Below are 24,009 nucleotides of genomic sequence, written 5' to 3'. Positions count from 1 at the left end.
AGGAGCGTGGGATCAACGGGAGAGAAGATACGAGGAAAAAAGCACCTGCTGAAAAATGTCGAAAATTCAGGTTTTCGTTTTTTGGCTGTAACTTTCGATGCGTTGATCGCAGCGTATTGGGACTGCGCCCAATCGATTTCTCTCGCAAAATTACGTCGGAATAGTGCCACAATTAATTTATTCCAGCACTTTTGAAAATCGCGAAAATTTTCGCCAAAAATACAAAGGGGTTAACCTTCCTTTTTTTTTGACCAAAAAATTTTTCGTCTCAGAATTGATTCGTATGACTCTTTCCCGACCAATTGGACCCTAAGGAACTCAGAAAACGCAGCAAAAGGAGCGTGGGATCAACGGGAGAGAAGATACGAGGAAAAAAGCACCTGCTGAAAAATGTCGAAAATTCAGGTTTTCGTTTTTTGGCTGTAACTTTCGATGCGTTGATCGCAGCGTATTGGGACTGCGCCCAATCGATTTCTCTCGCAAAATTACGTCGGAATAGCGCCACAATTAATTTATTCCAGCACTTTTGAAAATCGCGAAAATTTTCGCCAAAAATACAAAGGGGTTAACCTTCCTTTTTTTTCGACCAAAAAATTTTTCGTCTCAGAATTGATTCGTATGACTCTTTCCCGACCAATTGGACCCCAAGGAACTCAGAAAACGCAGCAAAAGGAGCGTGGGATCAACGGGAGAGAAGATACGAGGAAAAAAGCACCTGCTGAAAAATGTCGAAAATTCAGGTTTTCGTTTTTTGGCTGTAACTTTCGATGCGTTGATCGCAGCGTATTGGGACTGCGCCCAATCGATTTCTCTCGCAAAATCACGTCGGAATAGTGCCACAATTAATTTATTCCAGCACTTTTGAAAATCGCGAAAATTTTCGCCAAAAATACAAAGGGGTTAACCTTCCTTTTTTTTCGACCAAAAAATTTTTCGTCTCAGAATTGATTCGTATGACTCTTTCCCGACCAATTGGACCCCAAGGAACTCAGAAAACGCAGCAAAAGGAGCGTGGGATCAACGGGAGAGAAGATACGAGGAAAAAAGCACCTGCTGAAAAATGTCGAAAATTCAGGTTTTCGTTTTTAGGCTGTAACTTTCGATGCGTTGATCGCAGCGTATTGGGACTGCGCCCAATCGATTTCTCTCGCAAAATTACGTCGGAATAGTGCCACAATTAATTTATTCCAGCACTTTTGAAAATCGCGAAAATTTTCGCCAAAAATACAAAGGGGTTAACCTTCCTTTTTTTTTGACCAAAAAATTTTTCGTCTCAGAATTGATTCGTATGACTCTTTCCCGACCAATTGGACCCTAAGGAACTCAGAAAACGCAGCAAAAGGAGCGTGGGATCAACGGGAGAGAAGATACGAGGAAAAAAGCACCTGCTGAAAAATGTCGAAAATTCAGGTTTTCGTTTTTTGGCTGTAACTTTCGATGCGTTGATCGCAGCGTATTGGGACTGCGCCCAATCGATTTCTCTCGCAAAATTACGTCGGAATAGTGCCACAATTAATTTATTCCAGCACTTTTGAAAATCGCGAAAATTTTCGCCAAAAATACAACGGGGTTAACCTTCCTTTTTTTTCGACCAAAAAATTTTTCGTCTCAGAATTGATTCGTATGACTCTTTCCCGACCAATTGGACCCCAAGGAACTCAGAAAACGCAGCAAAAGGAGCGTGGGATCAACGGGAGAGAAGATACGAGGAAAAAAGCACCTGCTGAAAAATGTCGAAAATTCAGGTTTTCGTTTTTTGGCTGTAACTTTCGATGCGTTGATCGCAGCGTATTGGGACTGCGCCCAATCGATTTCTCTCGCAAAATCACGTCGGAATAGTGCCACAATTAATTTATTCCAGCACTTTTGAAAATCGCGAAAATTTTCGCCAAAAATACAAAGGGGTTAACCTTCCTTTTTTTTCGACCAAAAAATTTTTCGTCTCAGAATTGATTCGTATGACTCTTTCCCGACCAATTGGACCCCAAGGAACTCAGAAAACGCAGCAAAAGGAGCGTGGGATCAACGGGAGAGAAGATACGAGGAAAAAAGCACCTGCTGAAAAATGTCGAAAATTCAGGTTTTCGTTTTTAGGCTGTAACTTTCGATGCGTTGATCGCAGCGTATTGGGACTGCGCCCAATCGATTTCTCTCGCAAAATTACGTCGGAATAGTGCCACAATTAATTTATTCCAGCACTTTTGAAAATCGCGAAAATTTTCGCCAAAAATACAAAGGGGTTAACCTTCCTTTTTTTTTGACCAAAAAATTTTTCGTCTCAGAATTGATTCGTATGACTCTTTCCCGACCAATTGGACCCCAAGGAACTCAGAAAACGCAGCAAAAGGAGCGTGGGATCAACGGGAGAGAAGATACGAGGAAAAAAGCACCTGCTGAAAAATGTCGAAAATTCAGGTTTTCGTTTTTTGGCTGTAACTTTCGATGCGTTGATCGCAGCGTATTGGGACTGCGCCCAATCGATTTCTCTCGCAAAATTACGTCGGAATAGTGCCACAATTAATTTATTCCAGCACTTTTGAAAATCGCGAAAATTTTCGCCAAAAATACAAAGGGGTTAACCTTCCTTTTTTTTTGACCAAAAAATTTTTCGTCTCAGAATTGATTCGTATGACTCTTTCCCGACCAATTGGACCCCAAGGAACTCAGAAAACGCAGCAAAAGGAGCGTGGGATCAACGGGAGAGAAGATACGAGGAAAAAAGCACCTGCTGAAAAATGTCGAAAATTCAGGTTTTCGTTTTTTGGCTGTAACTTTCGATGCGTTGATCGCAGCGTATTGGGACTGCGCCCAATCGATTTCTCTCGCATAATTACGTCGGAATAGTGCCACAATTAATTTATTCCAGCACTTTTGAAAATCGCGAAAATTTTCGCCAAAAATACAAAGGGGTTAACCTTCCTTTTTTTTTGACCAAAAAATTTTTCGTCTCAGAATTGATTCGTATGACTCTTTCCCGACCAATTGGACCCCAAGGAACTCAGAAAACGCAGCAAAAGGAGCGTGGGATCAACGGGAGAGAAGATACGAGGAAAAAAGCACCTGCTGAAAAATGTCGAAAATTCAGGTTTTCGTTTTTTGGCTGTAACTTTCGATGCGTTGATCGCAGCGTATTGGGACTGCGCCCAATCGATTTCTCTCGCAAAATTACGTCGGAATAGTGCCACAATTGATTTATTCCAGCACTTTTGAAAATCGCGAAAATTTTCGCCAAAAATATAAAGGGGTTAACCTTCCTTTTTTTTTGACCAAAAAATTTTTCGTCTCAGAATTGATTCGTATGACTCTTTCCCGACCAATTGGACCCCAAGGAACTCAGAAAACGCAGCAAAAGGAGCGTGGGATCAACGGGAGAGAAGATACGAGGAAAAAAGCACCTGCTGAAAAATGTCGAAAATTCAGGTTTTCGTTTTTTGGCTGTAACTTTCGATGCGTTGATCGCAGCGTATTGGGACTGCGCCCAATCGATTTCTCTCGCAAAATTACGTCGGAATAGCGCCACAATTAATTTATTCCAGCACTTTTGGAAATCGCGAAAATTTTCGCCAAAAATACAAAGGGGTTAACCTTCCTTTTTTTTTGACCAAAAAATTTTTCGTCTCAGAATTGATTCGTATGACTCTTTCCCGACCAATTGGACCCCAAGGAACTCAGAAAACGCAGCAAAAGGAGCGTGGGGTCAACGGGAGAGAAGATACGAGGAAAAAAGCACCTGCTGAAAAATGTCGAAAATTCAGGTTTTCGTTTTTTGGCTGTAACTTTCGATGCGTTGATCGCAGCGTATTGGGACTGCGCCCAATCGATTTCTCTCGCAAAATTACGTCGGAATAGTGCCACAATTAATTTATTCCAGCACTTTTGAAAATCGCGAAAATTTTCGCCAAAAATACAAAGGGGTTAACCTTCCTTTTTTTTTGACCAAAAAATTTTTCGTCTCAGAATTGATTCGTATGACTCTTTCCCGACCAATTGGACCCTAAGGAACTCAGAAAACGCAGCAAAAGGAGCGTGGGATCAACGGGAGAGAAGATACGAGGAAAAAAGCACCTGCTGAAAAATGTCGAAAATTCAGGTTTTCGTTTTTTGGCTGTAACTTTCGATGCGTTGATCGCAGCGTATTGGGACTGCGCCCAATCGATTTCTCTCGCAAAATTACGTCGGAATAGTGCCACAATTAATTTATTCCAGCACTTTTGAAAATCGCGAAAATTTTCGCCAAAAATACAAAGGGGTTAACCTTCCTTTTTTTTTGACCAAAAAATTTTTCGTCTCAGAATTGATTCGTATGACTCTTTCCCGACCAATTGGACCCCAAGGAACTCAGAAAACGCAGCAAAAGGAGCGTGGGGTCAACGGGAGAGAAGATACGAGGAAAAAAGCACCTGCTGAAAAATGTCGAAAATTCAGGTTTTCGTTTTTTGGCTGTAACTTTCGATGCGTTGATCGCAGCGTATTGGGACTGCGCCCAATCGATTTCTCTCGCAAAATTACGCCGGAATAGTGCCACAATTAATTTATTCCAGCACTTTTGAAAATCGCGAAAATTTTCGCCAAAAATACAAAGGGGTTAACCTTCCTTTTTTTTTGACCAAAAAATTTTTCGTCTCAGAATTGATTCGTATGACTCTTTCCCGACCAATTGGACCCCAAGGAACTCAGAAAACGCAGCAAAAGGAGCGTGGGATCAACGGGAGAGAAGATACGAGGAAAAAAGCACCTGCTGAAAAATGTCGAAAATTCAGGTTTTCGTTTTTTGGCTGTAACTTTCGATGCGTTGATCGCAGCGTATTGGGACTGCGCCCAATCGATTTCTCTCGCAAAATTACGTCGGAATGGTGCCACAATTAATTTATTCCAGCACTTTTGAAAATCGCGAAAATTTTCGCCAAAAATACAAAGGGGTTAACCTTACTTTTTTTTTGACCAAAAAATTTTTCGTCTCAGAATTGATTCGTATGACTCTTTCCCGACCAATTGGACCCCAAGGAACTCAGAAAACGCAGCAAAAGGAGCGTGGGATCAACGGGAGAGAAGATACGAGGAAAAAAGCACCTGCTGAAAAATGTCGAAAATTCAGGTTTTCGTTTTTTGGCTGTAACTTTCGATGCGTTGATCGCAGCGTATTGGGACTGCGCCCAATCGATTTCTCTCGCAAAATTACGTCGGAATAGTGCCACAATTAATTTATTCCAGCACTTTTGAAAATCGCGAAAATTTTCGCCAAAAATACAAAGGGGTTAACCTTCCTTTTTTTTTGACCAAAAAATTTTTCGTCTCAGAATTGATTCGTATGACTCTTCCCCGACCAATTGGACCCCAAGGAACTCAGAAAACGCAGCAAAAGGAGCGTGGGATCAACGGGAGAGAAGATACGAGGAAAAAAGCACCTGCTGAAAAATGTCGAAAATTCAGGTTTTCGTTTTTAGGCTGTAACTTTCGATGCGTTGATCGCAGCGTATTGGGACTGCGCCCAATCGATTTCTCTCGCAAAATTACGTCGGAATAGAGCCACAATTAATTTATTCCAGCACTTTTGAAAATCGCGAAAATTTTCGTTAAAAATACAAAGGGGTTAACCTTCCTTTTTTTTTGACCAAAAAATTTTTCGTCTCAGAATTGATTCGTATGACTCTTTCCCGACCAATTGGACCCCAAGGAACTCAGAAAACGCAGCAAAAGGAGCGTGGGATCAACGGGAGAGAAGATACGAGGAAAAAAGCACCTGCTGAAAAATGTCGAAAATTCAGGTTTTCGTTTTTTGGCTGTAACTTTCGATGCGTTGATCGCAGCGTATTGGGACTGCGCCCAATCGATTTCTCTCGCAAAATTACGTCGGAATAGTGCCACAATTAATTTATTCCAGCACTTTTGAAAATCGCGAAAATTTTCGCCAAAAATACGAAGGGGTTAACCTTCCTTATTTTTTGACCATAAAATTTTTCGTCTCAGAATTGATTCGTATGACTCTTCCCCGACCAATTGGACCCCAAGGAACTCAGAAAACGCAGCAAAAGGAGCGTGGGATCAACGGGAGAGAAGATACGACAAAAAAGCACCTGCTGAAAAATGTCGAAAATTCAGGTTTTCGTTTTTTGACTGTAACTTTCGATGCGTTGATCGCAGCGTATTGGGACTGCGCCCAATCGATTTCTCTCGCAAAATTACGTCGGAATAGTGCCACAATTAATTTATTCCAGCACTTTTGAAAATCGCGAAAATTTTCGCCAAAAATACAAAGGGGTTAACCTTCCTTTTTTTTTGACCAAAAAATTTTTCGTCTCAGAATTGATTCGTATGACTCTTTCCCGACCAATTGGACCCCAAGGAATTCAGAAAACGCAGCAAAAGGAGCGTGGGATCAACGGGAGAGAAGATACGAGGAAAAAAGCACCTGCTGAAAAATGTCGAAAATTCAGGTTTTCGTTTTTTGGCTGTAACTTTCGATGCGTTGATCGCAGCGTATTGGGACTGCGCCCAATCGATTTCTCTCGCAAAATTACGTCGGAATAGTGCCACAATTAATTTATTCCAGCACTTTTGAAAATCGCGAAAATTTTCGCCAAAAATACAAAGGGGTTAACCTTCCTTTTTTTTTGACCAAAAAATTTTTCGTCTCAGAATTGATTCGTATGACTCTTTCCCGACCAATTGGACCCCAAGGAACTCAGAAAACGCAGCAAAAGGAGCGTGGGATCAACGGGAGAGAAGATACGAGGAAAAAAGCACCTGCTGAAAAATGTCGAAAATTCAGGTTTTCGTTTTTAGGCTGTAACTTTCGATGCGTTGATCGCAGCGTATTGGGACTGCGCCCAATCGATTTCTCTCGCAAAATTACGTCGGAATAGTGCCACAATTAATTTATTCCAGCACTTTTGAAAATCGCGAAAATTTTCGCCAAAAATACAAAGGGGTTAACCTTCCTTTTTTTTTGACCAAAAAATTTTTCGTCTCAGAATTGATTCGTATGACTCTTTCCCGACCAATTGGACCCCAAGGAACTCAGAAAACGCAGCAAAAGGAGCGTGGGATCAACGGGTGAGAAGATACGAGGAAAAAAGCACCTGCTGAAAAATGTCGAAAATTCAGGTTTTCGTTTTTTGGCTGTAACTTTCGATGCGTTGATCGCAGCGTATTGGGACTGCGCCCAATCGATTTCTCTCGCAAAATTACGTCGGAATAGTGCCACAATTAATTTATTCCAGCACTTTTGAAAATCGCGAAAATTTTCGCCAAAAATACAAAGGGGTTAACCTTCCTTTTTTTTTGACCAAAAAATTTTTCGTCTCAGAATTGATTCGTATGACTCTTTCCCGACCAATTGGACCCCAAGGAACTCAGAAAACGCAGCAAAAGGAGCGTGGGATCAACGGGAGAGAAGATACGAGGAAAAAAGCACCTGCTGAAAAATGTCGAAAATTCAGGTTTTCGTTTTTAGGCTGTAACTTTCGATGCGTTGATCGCAGCGTATTGGGACTGCGCCCAATTGATTTCTCTCGCAAAATTACGTCGGAATAGTGCCACAATTAATTTATTCCAGCACTTTTGAAAATCGCGAAAATTTTCGCCAAAAATACAAAGGGGTTAACCTTCCTTTTTTTTTGACCAAAAAATTTTTCGTCTCAGAATTGATTCGTATGACTCTTTCCCGACCAATTGGACCCCAAGGAACTCAGAAAACGCAGCAAAAGGAGCGTGGGATCAACGGGAGAGAAGATACGAGGAAAAAAGCACCTGCTGAAAAATGTCGAAAATTCAGGTTTTCGTTTTTTGGCTGTAACTTTCGATGCGTTGATCGCAGCGTATTGGGACTGCACTCAATCGATTTCTCTCGCAAAATTACGTCGGAATAGTGCCACAATTAATTTATTCCAGCACTTTTGAAAATCGCGAAAATTTTCGCCAAAAATACGAAGGGGTTAACCTTCCTTATTTTTTGACCATAAAATTTTTCGTCTCAGAATTGATTCGTATGACTCTTTCCCGATCAATTGGACCCCAAGGAACTCAGAAAACGCAGCAAAAGGAGCGTGGGATCAACGGGAGAGAAGATACGAGGAAAAAAGCACCTGCTGAAAAATGTCGAAAATTCAGGTTTTCGTTTTTTGGCTGTAACTTTCGATGCGTTGATCGCAGCGTATTGGGACTGCGCCCAATCGATTTCTCTCGCAAAATCACGTCGGAATAGTGCCACAATTAATTTATTCCAGCACTTTTGAAAATCGCGAAAATTTTCGCCAAAAATACAAAGGGGTTAACCTTCCTTTTTTTTCGACCAAAAAATTTTTCGTCTCAGAATTGATTCGTATGACTCTTTCCCGACCAATTGGACCCCAAGGAACTCAGAAAACGCAGCAAAAGGAGCGTGGGATCAACGGGAGAGAAGATACGAGGAAAAAAGCACCTGCTGAAAAATGTCGAAAATTCAGGTTTTCGTTTTTAGGCTGTAACTTTTGATGCGTTGATCGCAGCGTATTGGGACTGCGCCCAATCGATTTCTCTCGCAAAATTACGTCGGAATAGTGCCACAATTAATTTATTCCAGCACTTTTGAAAATCGCGAAAATTTTCGCCAAAAATACAAAGGGGTTAACCTTCCTTTTTTTTTGACCAAAAAATTTTTCGTCTCAGAATTGATTCGTATGACTCTTTCCCGACCAATTGGACCCCATGGAACTCAGAAAACGCAGCAAAAGGAGCGTGGGATCAACGGGAGAGAAGATACGACAAAAAAGCACCTGCTGAAAAATGTCGAAAATTCAGGTTTTCGTTTTTTGGCTGTAACTTTCGATGCGTTGATCGCAGCGTATTGGGACTGCGCCCAATCGATTTCTCTCGCAAAATTACGTCGGAATAGTGCCACAATTAATTTATTCCAGCACTTTTGAAAATCGCGAAAATTTTCGCCAAAAATACAAAGGGGTTAACCTTCCTTTTTTTTTGACCAAAAAATTTTTCGTCTCAGAATTGATTCGTATGACTCTTTCCCGACCAATTGGACCCCAAGGAACTCAGAAAACGCAGCAAAAGGAGCGTGGGATCAACGGGAGAGAAGATACGAGGAAAAAAGCACCTGCTGAAAAATGTCGAAAATTCAGGTTTTCGTTTTTAGGCTGTAACTTTCGATGCGTTGATCGCAGCGTATTGGGACTGCGCCCAATCGATTTCTCTCGCAAAATTACGTCGGAATAGTGCCACAATTAATTTATTCCAGCACTTTTGAAAATCGCGAAAATTTTCGCCAAAAATACAAAGGGGTTAACCTTCCTTTTTTTTTGACCAAAAAATTTTTCGTCTCAGAATTGATTCGTATGACTCTTTCCCGACCAATTGGACCCCAAGGAACTCAGAAAACGCAGCAAAAGGAGCGTGGGATCAACGGGAGAGAAGATACGACAAAAAAGCACCTGCTGAAAAATGTCGAAAATTCAGGTTTTCGTTTTTTGGCTGTAACTTTCGATGCGTTGATCGCAGCGTATTGGGACTGCGCCCAATCGATTTCTCTCGCAAAATTACGTCGGAATAGTGCCACAATTAATTTATTCCAGCACTTTTGAAAATCGCGAAAATTTTCGCCAAAAATACAAAGGGGTTAACCTTCCTTTTTTTTTGACCAAAAAATTTTTCGTCTCAGAATTGATTCGTATGACTCTTTCCCGACCAATTGGACCCCAAGGAACTCAGAAAACGCAGCAAAAGGAGCGTGGGATCAACGGGAGAGAAGATACGACAAAAAAGCACCTGCTGAAAAATGTCGAAAATTCAGGTTTTCGTTTTTTGGCTGTAACTTTCGATGCGTTGATCGCAGCGTATTGGGACTGCGCCCAATCGATTTCTCTCGCAAAATTACGTCGGAATAGTGCCACAATTAATTTATTCCAGCACTTTTGAAAATCGCGAAAATTTTCGCCAAAAATACAAAGGGGTTAACCTTCCTTTTTTTTTGACCATAAAATTTTTCGTCTCAGAATTGATTCGTATGACTCTTTCCCGATCAATTGGACCCCAAGGAACTCAGAAAACGCAGCAAAAGGAGCGTGGGATCAACGGGAGAGAAGATACGAGGAAAAAAGCACCTGCTGAAAAATGTCGAAAATTCAGGTTTTCGTTTTTTGGCTGTAACTTTCGATGCGTTGATCGCAGCGTATTGGGACTGCGCCCAATCGATTTCTCTCGCAAAATTACGTCGGAATAGTGCCACAATTAATTTATTCCAGCACTTTTGAAAATCGCGAAAATTTTCGCCAAAAATACAAAGGGGTTAACCTTCCTTTTTTTTTGACCAAAAAATTTTTCGTCTCAGAATTGATTCGTATGACTCTTTCCCGACCAATTGGACCCCAAGGAACTCAGAAAACGCAGCAAAAGGAGCGTGGGATCAACGGGAGAGAAGATACGACAAAAAAGCACCTGCTGAAAAATGTCGAAAATTCAGGTTTTCGTTTTTTGGCTGTAACTTTCGATGCGTTGATCGCAGCGTATTGGGACTGCGCCCAATCGATTTCTCTCGCAAAATTACGTCGGAATAGTGCCACAATTAATTTATTCCAGCACTTTTGAAAATCGCGAAAATTTTCGCCAAAAATACAAAGGGGTTAACCTTCCTTTTTTTTTGACCAAAAAATTTTTCGTCTCAGAATTGATTCGTATGACTCTTTCCCGACCAATTGGACCCCAAGGAACTCAGAAAACGCAGCAAAAGGAGCGTGGGATCAACGGGAGAGAAGATACGAGGAAAAAAGCACCTGCTGAAAAATGTCGAAAATTCAGGTTTTCGTTTTTAGGCTGTAACTTTCGATGCGTTGATCGCAGCGTATTGGGACTGCGCCCAATCGATTTCTCTCGCAAAATTACGTCGGAATAGAGCCACAATTAATTTATTCCAGCACTTTTGAAAATCGCGAAAATTTTCGCCAAAAATACAAAGGGGTTAACCTTCCTTTTTTTTTGACCAAAAAATTTTTCGTCTCAGAATTGATTCGTATGACTCTTTCCCGACCAATTGGACCCCAAGGAACTCAGAAAACGCAGCAAAAGGAGCGTGGGATCAACGGGAGAGAAGATACGACAAAAAAGCACCTGCTGAAAAATGTCGAAAATTCAGGTTTTCGTTTTTTGGCTGTAACTTTCGATGCGTTGATCGCAGCGTATTGGGACTGCGCCCAATCGATTTCTCTCGCAAAATTACGTCGGAATAGTGCCACAATTAATTTATTCCAGCACTTTTGAAAATCGCGAAAATTTTCGCCAAAAATACAAAGGGGTTAACCTTCCTTTTTTTTTGACCAAAAAATTTTTCGTCTCAGAATTGATTCGTATGACTCTTTCCCGACCAATTGGACCCCAAGGAACTCAGAAAACGCAGCAAAAGGAGCGTGGGATCAACGGGAGAGAAGATACGAGGAAAAAAGCACCTGCTGAAAAATGTCGAAAATTCAGGTTTTCGTTTTTTGGCTGTAACTTTCGATGCGTTGATCGCAGCGTATTGGGACTGCGCCCAATCGATTTCTCTCGCAAAATTACGTCGGAATAGTGCCACAATTAATTTATTCCAGCACTTTTGAAAATCGCGAAAATTTTCGCCAAAAATACAAAGGGGTTAACCTTCCTTTTTTTTTGACCAAAAAATTTTTCGTCTCAGAATTGATTCGTATGACTCTTTCCCGACCAATTGGACCCCAAGGAACTCAGAAAACGCAGCAAAAGGAGCGTGGGATCAACGGGAGAGAAGATACGAGGAAAAAAGCACCTGCTGAAAAATGTCGAAAATTCAGGTTTTCGTTTTTTGGCTGTAACTTTCGATGCGTTGATCGCAGCGTATTGGGACTGCGCCCAATCGATTTCTCTCGCAAAATTACGTCGGAATAGTGCCACAATTAATTTATTCCAGCACTTTTGAAAATCGCGAAAATTTTCGCCAAAAATACAAAGGGGTTAACCTTCCTTTTTTTTCGACCAAAAAATTTTTCGTCTCAGAATTGATTCGTATGACTCTTTCCCGACCAATTGGACCCCAAGGAACTCAGAAAACGCAGCAAAAGGAGCGTGGGATCAACGGGAGAGAAGATACGAGGAAAAAAGCACCTGCTGAAAAATGTCGAAAATTCAGGTTTTCGTTTTTTGGCTGTAACTTTCGATGCGTTGATCGCAGCGTATTGGGACTGCGCCCAATCGATTTCTCTCGCAAAATTACGTCGGAATAGTGCCACAATTAATTTATTCCAGCACTTTTGAAAATCGCGAAAATTTTCGCCAAAAATACAAAGGGGTTAACCTTCCTTTTTTTTCGACCAAAAAATTTTTCGTCTCAGAATTGATTCGTATGACTCTTTCCCGACCAATTGGACCCCAAGGAACTCAGAAAACGCAGCAAAAGGAGCGTGGGATCAACGGGAGAGAAGATACGAGGAAAAAAGCACCTGCTGAAAAATGTCGAAAATTCAGGTTTTCGTTTTTTGGCTGTAACTTTCGATGCGTTGATCGCAGCGTATTGGGACTGCGCCCAATCGATTTCTCTCGCAAAATTACGTCGGAATAGTGCCACAATTAATTTATTCCAGCACTTTTGAAAATCGCGAAAATTTTCGCCAAAAATACAAAGGGGTTAACCTTCCTTTTTTTTCGACCAAAAAATTTTTCGTCTCAGAATTGATTCGTATGACTCTTTCCCGACCAATTGGACCCCAAGGAACTCAGAAAACGCAGCAAAAGGAGCGTGGGATCAACGGGAGAGAAGATACGAGGAAAAAAGCACCTGCTGAAAAATGTCGAAAATTCAGGTTTTCGTTTTTTGGCTGTAACTTTCGATGCGTTGATCGCAGCGTATTGGGACTGCGCCCAATCGATTTCTCTCGCAAAATTACGTCGGAATAGTGCCACAATTAATTTATTCCAGCACTTTTGAAAATCGCGAAAATTTTCGCCAAAAATACGAAGGGGTTAACCTTCCTTATTTTTTGACCATAAAATTTTTCGTCTCAGAATTGATTCGTATGACTCTTTCCCGATCAATTGGACCCCAAGGAACTCAGAAAACGCAGCAAAAGGAGCGTGGGATCAACGGGAGAGAAGATACGAGGAAAAAAGCACCTGCTGAAAAATGTCGAAAATTCAGGTTTTCGTTTTTTGGCTGTAACTTTCGATGCGTTGATCGCAGCGTATTGGGACTGCGCCCAATCGATTTCTCTCGCAAAATTACGTCGGAATAGTGCCACAATTAATTTATTCCAGCACTTTTGAAAATCGCGAAAATTTTCGCCAAAAATACAAAGGGGTTAACCTTCCTTTTTTTTCGACCAAAAAATTTTTCGTCTCAGAATTGATTCGTATGACTCTTTCCCGACCAATTGGACCCCAAGGAACTCAGAAAACGCAGCAAAAGGAGCGTGGGATCAACGGGAGAGAAGATACGAGGAAAAAAGCACCTGCTGAAAAATGTCGAAAATTCAGGTTTTCGTTTTTTGGCTGTAACTTTCGATGCGTTGATCGCAGCGTATTGGGACTGCGCCCAATCGATTTCTCTCGCAAAATTACGTCGGAATAGTGCCACAATTAATTTATTCCAGCACTTTTGAAAATCGCGAAAATTTTCGCCAAAAATACAAAGGGGTTAACCTTCCTTTTTTTTCGACCAAAAAATTTTTCGTCTCAGAATTGATTCGTATGACTCTTTCCCGACCAATTGGACCCCAAGGAACTCAGAAAACGCAGCGAAAGGAGCGTGGGATCAACGGGAGAGAAGATACGAGGAAAAAAGCACCTGCTGAAAAATGTCGAAAATTCAGGTTTTCGTTTTTTGGCTGTAACTTTCGATGCGTTGATCGCAGCGTATTGGGACTGCGCCCAATCGATTTCTCTCGCAAAATTACGTCGGAATAGTGCCACAATTAATTTATTCCAGCACTTTTGAAAATCGCGAAAATTTTCGCCAAAAATACAAAGGGGTTAACCTTCCTTTTTTTTTGACCAAAAAATTTTTCGTCTCAGAATTGATTCGTATGACTCTTTCCCGACCGATTGGACCCCAAGGAACTCAGAAAACGCAGCAAAAGGAGCGTGGGATCAACGGGAGAGGAGATACGAGGAAAAAAGCACCTGCTGAAAAATGTCGAAAATTCAGGTTTTCGTTTTTTGGCTGTAACTTTCGATGCGTTGATCGCAGCGTATTGGGACTGCGCCCAATCGATTTCTCTCGCAAAATTACGTCGAAATAGTGCCACAATTAATTTATTCCAGCACTTTTGAAAATCGCGAAAATTTTGGCCAAAAATACAAAGGGGTTAACCTTCCTTTTTTTTTGACCATAAAATTTTTCGTCTCAGAATTGATTCGTATGACTCTTTCCCGATCAATTGGACCCCAAGGAACTCAGAAAACGCAGCAAAAGGAGCGTGGGATCAACGGGAGAGAAGATACGAGGGAAAAAGCACCTGCTGAAAAATGTCGAAAATTCAGGTTTTCGTTTTTTGGCTGTAACTTTCGATGCGTTGATCGCAGCGTATTGGGACTGCGCACAATCGATTTCTCTCGCAAAATTACGTCGGAATAGTGCCACAATTAATTTATTCCAGCACTTTTGAAAATCGCGAAAATTTTCGCCAAAAATACAAAGGGGTTAACCTTCCTTTTTTTTTGACCAAAAAATTTTTCGTCTCAGAATTGATTCGTATGACTCTTCCCCGACCAATTGGACCCCAAGGAACTCAGAAAACGCAGCAAAAGGAGCGTGGGATCAACGGGAGAGAAGATACGAGGAAAAAAGCACCTGCTGAAAAATGTCGAAAATTCAGGTTTTCGTTTTTAGGCTGTAACTTTCGATGCGTTGATCGCAGCGTATTGGGACTGCGCCCAATCGATTTCTCTCGCAAAATTACGTCGGAATAGAGCCACAATTAATTTATTCCAGCACTTTTGAAAATCGCGAAAATTTTCGCCAAAAATACAAAGGGGTTAACCTTCCTTTTTTTTTGACCAAAAAATTTTTCGTCTCAGAATTGATTCGTATGACTCTTTCCCGACCAATTGGACCCCAAGGAACTCAGAAAACGCAGCAAAAGGAGCGTGGGATCAACGGGAGAGAAGATACGAGGAAAAAAGCACCTGCTGAAAAATGTCGAAAATTCAGGTTTTCGTTTTTTGGCTGTAACTTTCGATGCGTTGATCGCAGCGTATTGGGACTGCGCCCAATCGATTTCTCTCGCAAAATTACGTCGGAATAGTGCCACAATTAATTTATTCCAGCACTTTTGAAAATCGCGAAAATTTTCGCCAAAAATACAAAGGGGTTAACCTTCCTTTTTTTTTGACCAAAAAATTTTTCGTCTCAGAATTGATTCGTATGACTCTTTCCCGACCAATTGGACCCCAAGGAACTCAGAAAACGCAGCAAAAGGAGCGTGGGATCAACGGGAGAGAAGATACGAGGAAAAAAGCACCTGCTGAAAAATGTCGAAAATTCAGGTTTTCGTTTTTTGGCTGTAACTTTCGATGCGTTGATCGCAGCGTATTGGGACTGCGCCCAATCGATTTCTCTCGCATAATTACGTCGGAATAGTGCCACAATTAATTTATTCCAGCACTTTTGAAAATCGCGAAAATTTTCGCCAAAAATACAAAGGGGTTAACCTTCCTTTTTTTTTGACCAAAAAATTTTTCGTCTCAGAATTGATTCGTATGACTCTTTCCCGACCAATTGGACCCCAAGGAACTCAGAAAACGCAGCAAAAGGAGCGTGGGATCAACGGGAGAGAAGATACGAGGAAAAAAGCACCTGCTGAAAAATGTCGAAAATTCAGGTTTTCGTTTTTAGGCTGTAACTTTCGATGCGTTGATCGCAGCGTATTGGGACTGCGCCCAATCGATTTCTCTCGCAAAATTACGTCGGAATAGAGCCACAATTAATTTATTCCAGCACTTTTGAAAATCGCGAAAATTTTCGCCAAAAATACAAAGGGGTTAACCTTCCTTTTTTTTTGACCAAAAAATTTTTCGTCTCAGAATTGATTCGTATGACTCTTTCCCGACCAATTGGACCCCAAGGAACTCAGAAAACGCAGCAAAAGGAGCGTGGGATCAACGGGAGAGAAGATACGAGGAAAAAAGCACCTGCTGAAAAATGTCGAAAATTCAGGTTTTCGTTTTTTGGCTGAAACTTTCGATGCGTTGATCGCAGCGTATTGGGACTGCGCCCAATCGATTTCTCTCGCAAAATTACGTCGGAATAGTGCTACAATTAATTTATTCCAGCACTTTTGAAAATCGCGAAAATTTTCGCCAAAAATACAAAGGGGTTAACCTTCCTTTTTTTTTGACCAAAAAATTTTTCGTCTCAGAATTGATTCGTATGACTCTTTCCCGACCGATTGGACCCCAAGGAACTCAGAAAACGCAGCAAAAGGAGCGTGGGATCAACGGGAGAGGAGATACGAGGAAAAAAGCACCTGCTGAAAAATGTCGAAAATTCAGGTTTTCGTTTTTTGGCTGTAACTTTCGATGCGTTGATCGCAGCGTATTGGGACTGCGCCCAATCGATTTCTCTCGCAAAATTACGTCGAAATAGTGCCACAATTAATTTATTCCAGCACTTTTGAAAATCGCGAAAATTTTGGCCAAAAATACAAAGGGGTTAACCTTCCTTTTTTTTTGACCATAAAATTTTTCGTCTCAGAATTGATTCGTATGACTCTTTCCCGATCAATTGGACCCCAAGGAACTCAGAAAACGCAGCAAAAGGAGCGTGGGATCAACGGGAGAGAAGATACGAGGGAAAAAGCACCTGCTGAAAAATGTCGAAAATTCAGGTTTTCGTTTTTTGGCTGTAACTTTCGATGCGTTGATCGCAGCGTATTGGGACTGCGCACAATCGATTTCTCTCGCAAAATTACGTCGGAATAGTGCCACAATTAATTTATTCCAGCACTTTTGAAAATCGCGAAAATTTTCGCCAAAAATACAAAGGGGTTAACCTTCCTTTTTTTTTGACCAAAAAATTTTTCGTCTCAGAATTGATTCGTATGACTCTTCCCCGACCAATTGGACCCCAAGGAACTCAGAAAACGCAGCAAAAGGAGCGTGGGATCAACGGGAGAGAAGATACGAGGAAAAAAGCACCTGCTGAAAAATGTCGAAAATTCAGGTTTTCGTTTTTAGGCTGTAACTTTCGATGCGTTGATCGCAGCGTATTGGGACTGCGCCCAATCGATTTCTCTCGCAAAATTACGTCGGAATAGAGCCACAATTAATTTATTCCAGCACTTTTGAAAATCGCGAAAATTTTCGCCAAAAATACAAAGGGGTTAACCTTCCTTTTTTTTTGACCAAAAAATTTTTCGTCTCAGAATTGATTCGTATGACTCTTTCCCGACCAATTGGACCCCAAGGAACTCAGAAAACGCAGCAAAAGGAGCGTGGGATCAACGGGAGAGAAGATACGAGGAAAAAAGCACCTGCTGAAAAATGTCGAAAATTCAGGTTTTCGTTTTTTGGCTGTAACTTTCGATGCGTTGATCGCAGCGTATTGGGACTGCGCCCAATCGATTTCTCTCGCAAAATTACGTCGGAATAGTGCCACAATTAATTTATTCCAGCACTTTTGAAAATCGCGAAAATTTTCGCCAAAAATACAAAGGGGTTAACCTTCCTTTTTTTTTGACCAAAAAATTTTTCGTCTCAGAATTGATTCGTATGACTCTTTCCCGACCAATTGGACCCCAAGGAACTCAGAAAACGCAGCAAAAGGAGCGTGGGATCAACGGGAGAGAAGATACGAGGAAAAAAGCACCTGCTGAAAAATGTCGAAAATTCAGGTTTTCGTTTTTTGGCTGTAACTTTCGATGCGTTGATCGCAGCGTATTGGGACTGCGCCCAATCGATTTCTCTCGCATAATTACGTCGGAATAGTGCCACAATTAATTTATTCCAGCACTTTTGAAAATCGCGAAAATTTTCGCCAAAAATACAAAGGGGTTAACCTTCCTTTTTTTTTGACCAAAAAATTTTTCGTCTCAGAATTGATTCGTATGACTCTTTCCCGACCAATTGGACCCCAAGGAACTCAGAAAACGCAGCAAAAGGAGCGTGGGATCAACGGGAGAGAAGATACGAGGAAAAAAGCACCTGCTGAAAAATGTCGAAAATTCAGGTTTTCGTTTTTAGGCTGTAACTTTCGATGCGTTGATCGCAGCGTATTGGGACTGCGCCCAATCGATTTCTCTCGCAAAATTACGTCGGAATAGAGCCACAATTAATTTATTCCAGCACTTTTGAAAATCGCGAAAATTTTCGCCAAAAATACAAAGGGGTTAACCTTCCTTTTTTTTTGACCAAAAAATTTTTCGTCTCAGAATTGATTCGTATGACTCTTTCCCGACCAATTGGACCCCAAGGAACTCAGAAAACGCAGCAAAAGGAGCGTGGGATCAACGGGAGAGAAGATACGAGGAAAAAAGCACCTGCTGAAAAATGTCGAAAATTCAGGTTTTCGTTTTTTGGCTGAAACTTTCGATGCGTTGATCGCAGCGTATTGGGACTGCGCCCAATCGATTTCTCTCGCATAATTACGTCGGAATAGTGCCACAATTAATTTATTCCAGCACTTTTGAAAATCGCGAAAATTTTCGCCAAAAATACAAAGGGGTTAACCTTCCTTTTTTTTTGACCAAAAAATTTTTCGTCTCAGAATTGATTCGTATGACTCTTTCCCGACCAATTGGACCCCAAGGAACTCAGAAAACGCAGCAAATGGAGCGTGGGCTCAACGGGAGAGAAGATACGAGGAAAAAAGCACCTGCTGAAAAATGTCGAAAATTCAGGTTTTCGTTTTTTGGCTGTAACTTTCGATGCGTTGATCGCAGCGTATTGGGACTGCGCCCAATCGATTTCTCACGCATAATTACGTCCGAGCAACGCCCCAAAGAATTTATTTTGATATTTTCACGAAAAATACAAAGTCGTCAGCCATTTTCGTTCAGACCATATAACTCCCAGGCACCGAAATTGTTTGTACGTCATAGCACAAAACCGGCGAGCCTTTGTAAGTATTACTATTTGATGAGTCTTACCATATTCGTATCATCATGAATTAACTTTCCTGGAATCTGTACGGACCATCTTCATGAAAATGTCATATCGCGTCTAGCTAGAATAGCTTATGCCGAAAGCAGAGTAATTTTCTCATCCTGACTTGTTTCTGTGACTGTCAAGTATATCATCGAGTCCTGGATACGTAGGTAAAGCCAAATTGTAACACGCCCAAACTCGTGTATAAATATTTCTTTTGTATTATTGGCTCGGCTGTAAAGGGGTAGCAGAAGTAGGGAACTTCATACACAGGGTCTTACTCTCATCTTTCATGTATTTCAAGACAACGTCAAATTTTTATTTCATAACACGTTTCACAAAGTACAATATGGGTGCGTGTATTGAACGCGCCGTTCTCCAGTTTGCTAGCGATGTGTCACTGTATTGGTACTTGCATCTTCTTTGTGTCATGTGTACGGCTACAAACGTTCATGAAATATCCAAGAATCTATAACCGTACGGGAAAGACGTCATCACCAGTTGAGGATTCCATTCAGAACAAGACAAAAATTAATATCTTGTTCATACGATTTTCCATACGTTGTCGGTTTGGAGTAGGCATACTTCCATGTCTGCGACGATCTTATCCTGAGATTAGTAAACCTTCTCTACTTTGACTTTAGCTCACCATATTAACTCTAAAGTGTATAATGGATAAACCTGAATTACCAATAAACGTATCAATTGCAACATCATTCTTTCTCTCGTAAGAGACAAAATCGAAAGGTAAGCAATTAAGATAAATCGCAAAACAACGTGGTACCGACGTTAGGCAAAAACTTTTTAATCTATAATTATAATTTCTTTTTATTTACTATTTAAACAATATTGCGATTTAATTGCAACTTAAAATCTCTACAAATTTATACGAAGTACCATAATTTCTTTAAATCAGATCTTCACAGAGATAATAAAATCACGACTATTTTGTATTGCTGCCCGCATATTATTAAATATTGCCACGAAATCCTGCACGCCGCGTCAATAATGAGCGTGTGCTAACATAGAAATAAAATATATCATATGCAACTAAGATCCGAATATATTTACTATGTGTAACTATTGCAATAAATTTAAACTGAAATATTCATTTTACTAACAATAATGCTTTAAGGCAAAATATATATCATTTACTATGTATACATATATATTTTGATGTGTATAAATATGTATATATATATATATATATATACATATATGTATCTGTTGATGAATGTACACATCCCATGCGAACAAATGCTTACACGGGTTCATTTATACTTATGGTCAAGTGCCATAGGTATAATTTACATTCGTTACGGTAAATGGACGCATGTGTTGTATTATTATATACATATACATGTATATATATAGATAATACAGGCATAAAGAGATTCTCATCATTGTATATAGCTAACATCTACGTAAAATAATGATAAATTTAATAATAATAATAATAATAATAATAATAAAATAATTCAGAATTTGAGATAACATGAACTTAAGTAGATTGCAGATCACTCCAAGTGTAGCTATGCTTTAAGCATGTATGTACAAGAAAGGCGAGCTACCGATTATAATAATTTTCAGGATGCTTCTGAATGAATTCATTTTCCTGCATCTGTCTAATTGATTGGGGCATACTAAATTTGGAAATAATAATTATACAAAACAGAATAATGTATAACTAAAATTCTTAAAGTTATATTTATGGCAGACCTATAAGTTAACACGACGTAATTATATGATGTAACGTTGATCAACATTAAGTAATTCGCTCTCACTCATTCACTCTCACACTTATTAACAAATTACATAAATTTATTTATATATATATTCTTAAGAGATAATAATTTCGTAACGGAAAGTGCTAGCAATAGATCTATCGGATGTTATTTCATCAATAAAATCGTATTCACCATGCTATTGTTGTACCTCAACACCTGCGTGCAGAGTTTTCTTCAATTAATCTCGGTCTTATCTTTTCTCTCCGAAAAACAAAAAAATAAAAATGAAATATAATTTTTTACGAAAGCTAGAGTGTTTCTTCTCAAGAGCATTGGTGAAAGTATTCCATATCTTCACCCTGTAATCGTTTTGATTGCATATCATTTCGATTCTCGTATTGGTTTTTTTTGCACTAATTGTATATAAAACTACGAAAGAAAACCGGGATGTGTCAAACACTGTTTCTGTCACTGATGTGTCAAACACACAGCTTAAGATGTTACTGCGACTCTGTAAGTACGCTGGCTGTACACAGGGTAATAAATTATATGCAACCTTAGCAAGCGGTTTGTAGAGATTGTGAAATGAATGATGGAAATTAAAATGACTGCAGCGAGGCTTGCTGTTTTTGAATCGCCAAAAGTTACTGTAGCAAAGATGGGATGTGAGTGGTTTTCAATCCCAAATATTCGATGAACCGAATACATTTCACGATAAAACATGTAACGAACAATCACAAGCTACGGCCTGTGCCAGTACGCAGTCAATGATATAATTGACAAAAGCAGCTAAGCTTTGATTTGCCTTATAGTGTACCGAAGTTGATAAGATGAAAAAAATCACACCTGTGATCGTTATATGCGCGAGTGACTTTACGATGCGTTGTACAATATTTGAATGTTTTCTCTCGCATACACACGCTAGTGTAATATTGATATTAAACGAATACAATAAAAATTTACAGCAGTGTCTTCATCATTGTCTTTCAAGATTAGGAATATCCAACATATTTTATAGCAACGCCGATGCAAAGACAAAGAATCAGAAACTCAGAAAATGTTCGGTCAATATTCGTAGCTGCATCCGGCGTTGCGAAAATTTTTATCGGACTCCAAATTGGAACCAAAAAATACAAAATCTGAGACACGGATGGGATGCAGGATAGATATAGGCTCGACGAACAGGGCTGGTGACGCGGGCGGCGAAGGTGGTCGGCTGTCTGACGAATCAATCGTACGCGGATGCTCTTCCAGAGTCCAGGTGTTAGCACGGGGCGAGTGGATTCCATTGTTAGCACTCCAAGCCTACAGGCCATGGGCAACCAGGGTTAACAAGAAAGAAAAGAAAAACAGTTTGTTAGTAATTTGATTATCATGATTGATCGTCGTTAACATTCATTTTCTAATAGCTGATCAACTGATAGAAATGTGCTCAATGCGAAGCAATGATAATGCCAAGTGATTTGCTTGCCGTCACCGTGCTACCCGTCGTACTGATTTTTGCCCAAATCAAGTATCAGAATAATGTGTGACAAACGTATAATTTTTGTTTGCCGCAATGGATAATCAAGAACGTCGGTAGCGAGGCGTAGACAAGTGATATTTTCTCAGAGCGTAACAAATGGAAATAAGACTTTTCGCATTGCTTTGCATTATAGTATCGATTAAAAATTATTAGTATGAAGCATTTTGAATCGTGTGTATACAATGAAATGTGACATTCATTAACAATAAACAAAGAGAAAAAAAAAAACAAAAAAAAAAAAAAAACTCTCCTTCGAAACAACCACATAAATTCTGTACTAGTAATAAGTTATTAATTGTCTGTTTGTTTTTTTTTTTTTTTTTTTGTTTTTTTTTTCATACAGTCAAAAGTAATTAGCTATAACATTACGAGGCCATTTTATATCCTCCCCGCGCATAGGACAGTTATTCGAAAGATACCGTGGTATCGACACATAGCCGTTATGATATTAGGAATGATTACGACACGAAAATTGAATAAACAATAGTAATAATAATTATGTGACAAAATTCACATATTTGGAAGTAAACGAACTTATGAATCAATGCCACTGCAACAGTATAATATATAAATATAATAATTTATTTCAGAGCTGCACCCAATAGCTACCAACTGGTGTATTTATGTACTTGAGATTATTTTCTATTTCTTGTCACCCTAACGTATAAAACTGTTTCAACCGTTTATACGTTATTTCATTCATTACAAATATCCGTATTCCGCGGATTGCTGTAACGATAGATCACTAAAATTGACTCCGCAATTCGCTTCTCACTACAGAACAGTGACCTACAAACAAGTGTGGCATTTAATTGAAAACTAAGAGACTGGCCAGAGATAAAACATTTGACGATATTTGTTATTGTTTTTGTGATTATATTAATAATTGTAATGATTAATAATATCCCATCAGCAAGCGGGTGTCAGAGGCTCATGAGTTACGCGTGTGCCATGTAGGACAGATTTATAGTATATAGTTCCAGGCATAATCGAAAGCAAATATTATTTTACAGTATTAAGAAGAAAAAAAAATTAATAAATATATATATATATATATACATATATATATATATGTAATAAAAGTTAGTGTCAACTTGGCCATGTGGAGCATTTTGGTTAGTTAAATATAATTAAAAGAATATGGTGCTGTTGTGCGGTGGTCTATGTGATGGGTGAAAAAATTGCATCTAATGATAAAAAAAGGATGTAATATATATGTATATATGTATATAAAATTATATGTCAAGATGTTAGTGGTATAGTACGTAAGAGGGTGGGACTTTGGCTGCAATAACGACCCGGTGTGGCACAACCTTCTCCACACCTCGGGATATATATATATATAATTGCTTTTCTTTCTTTCTCTGAACTGTACCAAAAGGAATATTGATTCACCGAGAAAAGACAGACCCGCAGTGATTGAAAATAGAGTAAATTTTTCTGTCATTTTAGCTGACGAAATAAAGAAAGAAAAAAAAAAAAAAAATAAAGAAAAATACCGATAGTCTCTATTATTACAAAGCAAATGATCTGCCGATCAATGGTTCATCAATAATCTCAGGTAAATTTTTAATCAGTTGAGAAAACCTTCGCGTCGCATCACGTTACCATCCCTGAACTCTACTAACAAGAAAATTGACGTTCTTTTCTGTTTATATATGTATAAATATTTATTTTTCATCGTAT

At 39.6% G+C, this 24,009-nt stretch overlaps 1 protein-coding gene across 2 annotated transcripts in view; it reads right to left on the bottom strand.

Moving 5' to 3' along the window:
• Nucleotides 1-19,368: 19,368 nt before the first annotated feature.
• Nucleotides 19,369-24,009, bottom strand: part of LOC124187967 (protein held out wings) — a 42,927-nt gene continuing 38,286 nt past the window's right edge. For both annotated transcript variants that reach the window (XM_046580178.1, XM_046580179.1), the window contains exon 8: nt 19,369-22,103. The gene's annotated coding sequence lies outside the window, so the exon portion shown is untranslated. The remainder of the gene's footprint in view (nt 22,104-24,009) is intronic.

This window comes from Neodiprion fabricii, chromosome 1, assembly GCF_021155785.1.
Source record: "Neodiprion fabricii isolate iyNeoFabr1 chromosome 1, iyNeoFabr1.1, whole genome shotgun sequence".
Classification (NCBI taxonomy): domain Eukaryota; kingdom Metazoa; phylum Arthropoda; class Insecta; order Hymenoptera; family Diprionidae; genus Neodiprion; species Neodiprion fabricii.
Note: the sequence above shows the minus strand (reverse complement) of the source record. Positions and strands in the feature narration are given on the sequence as shown.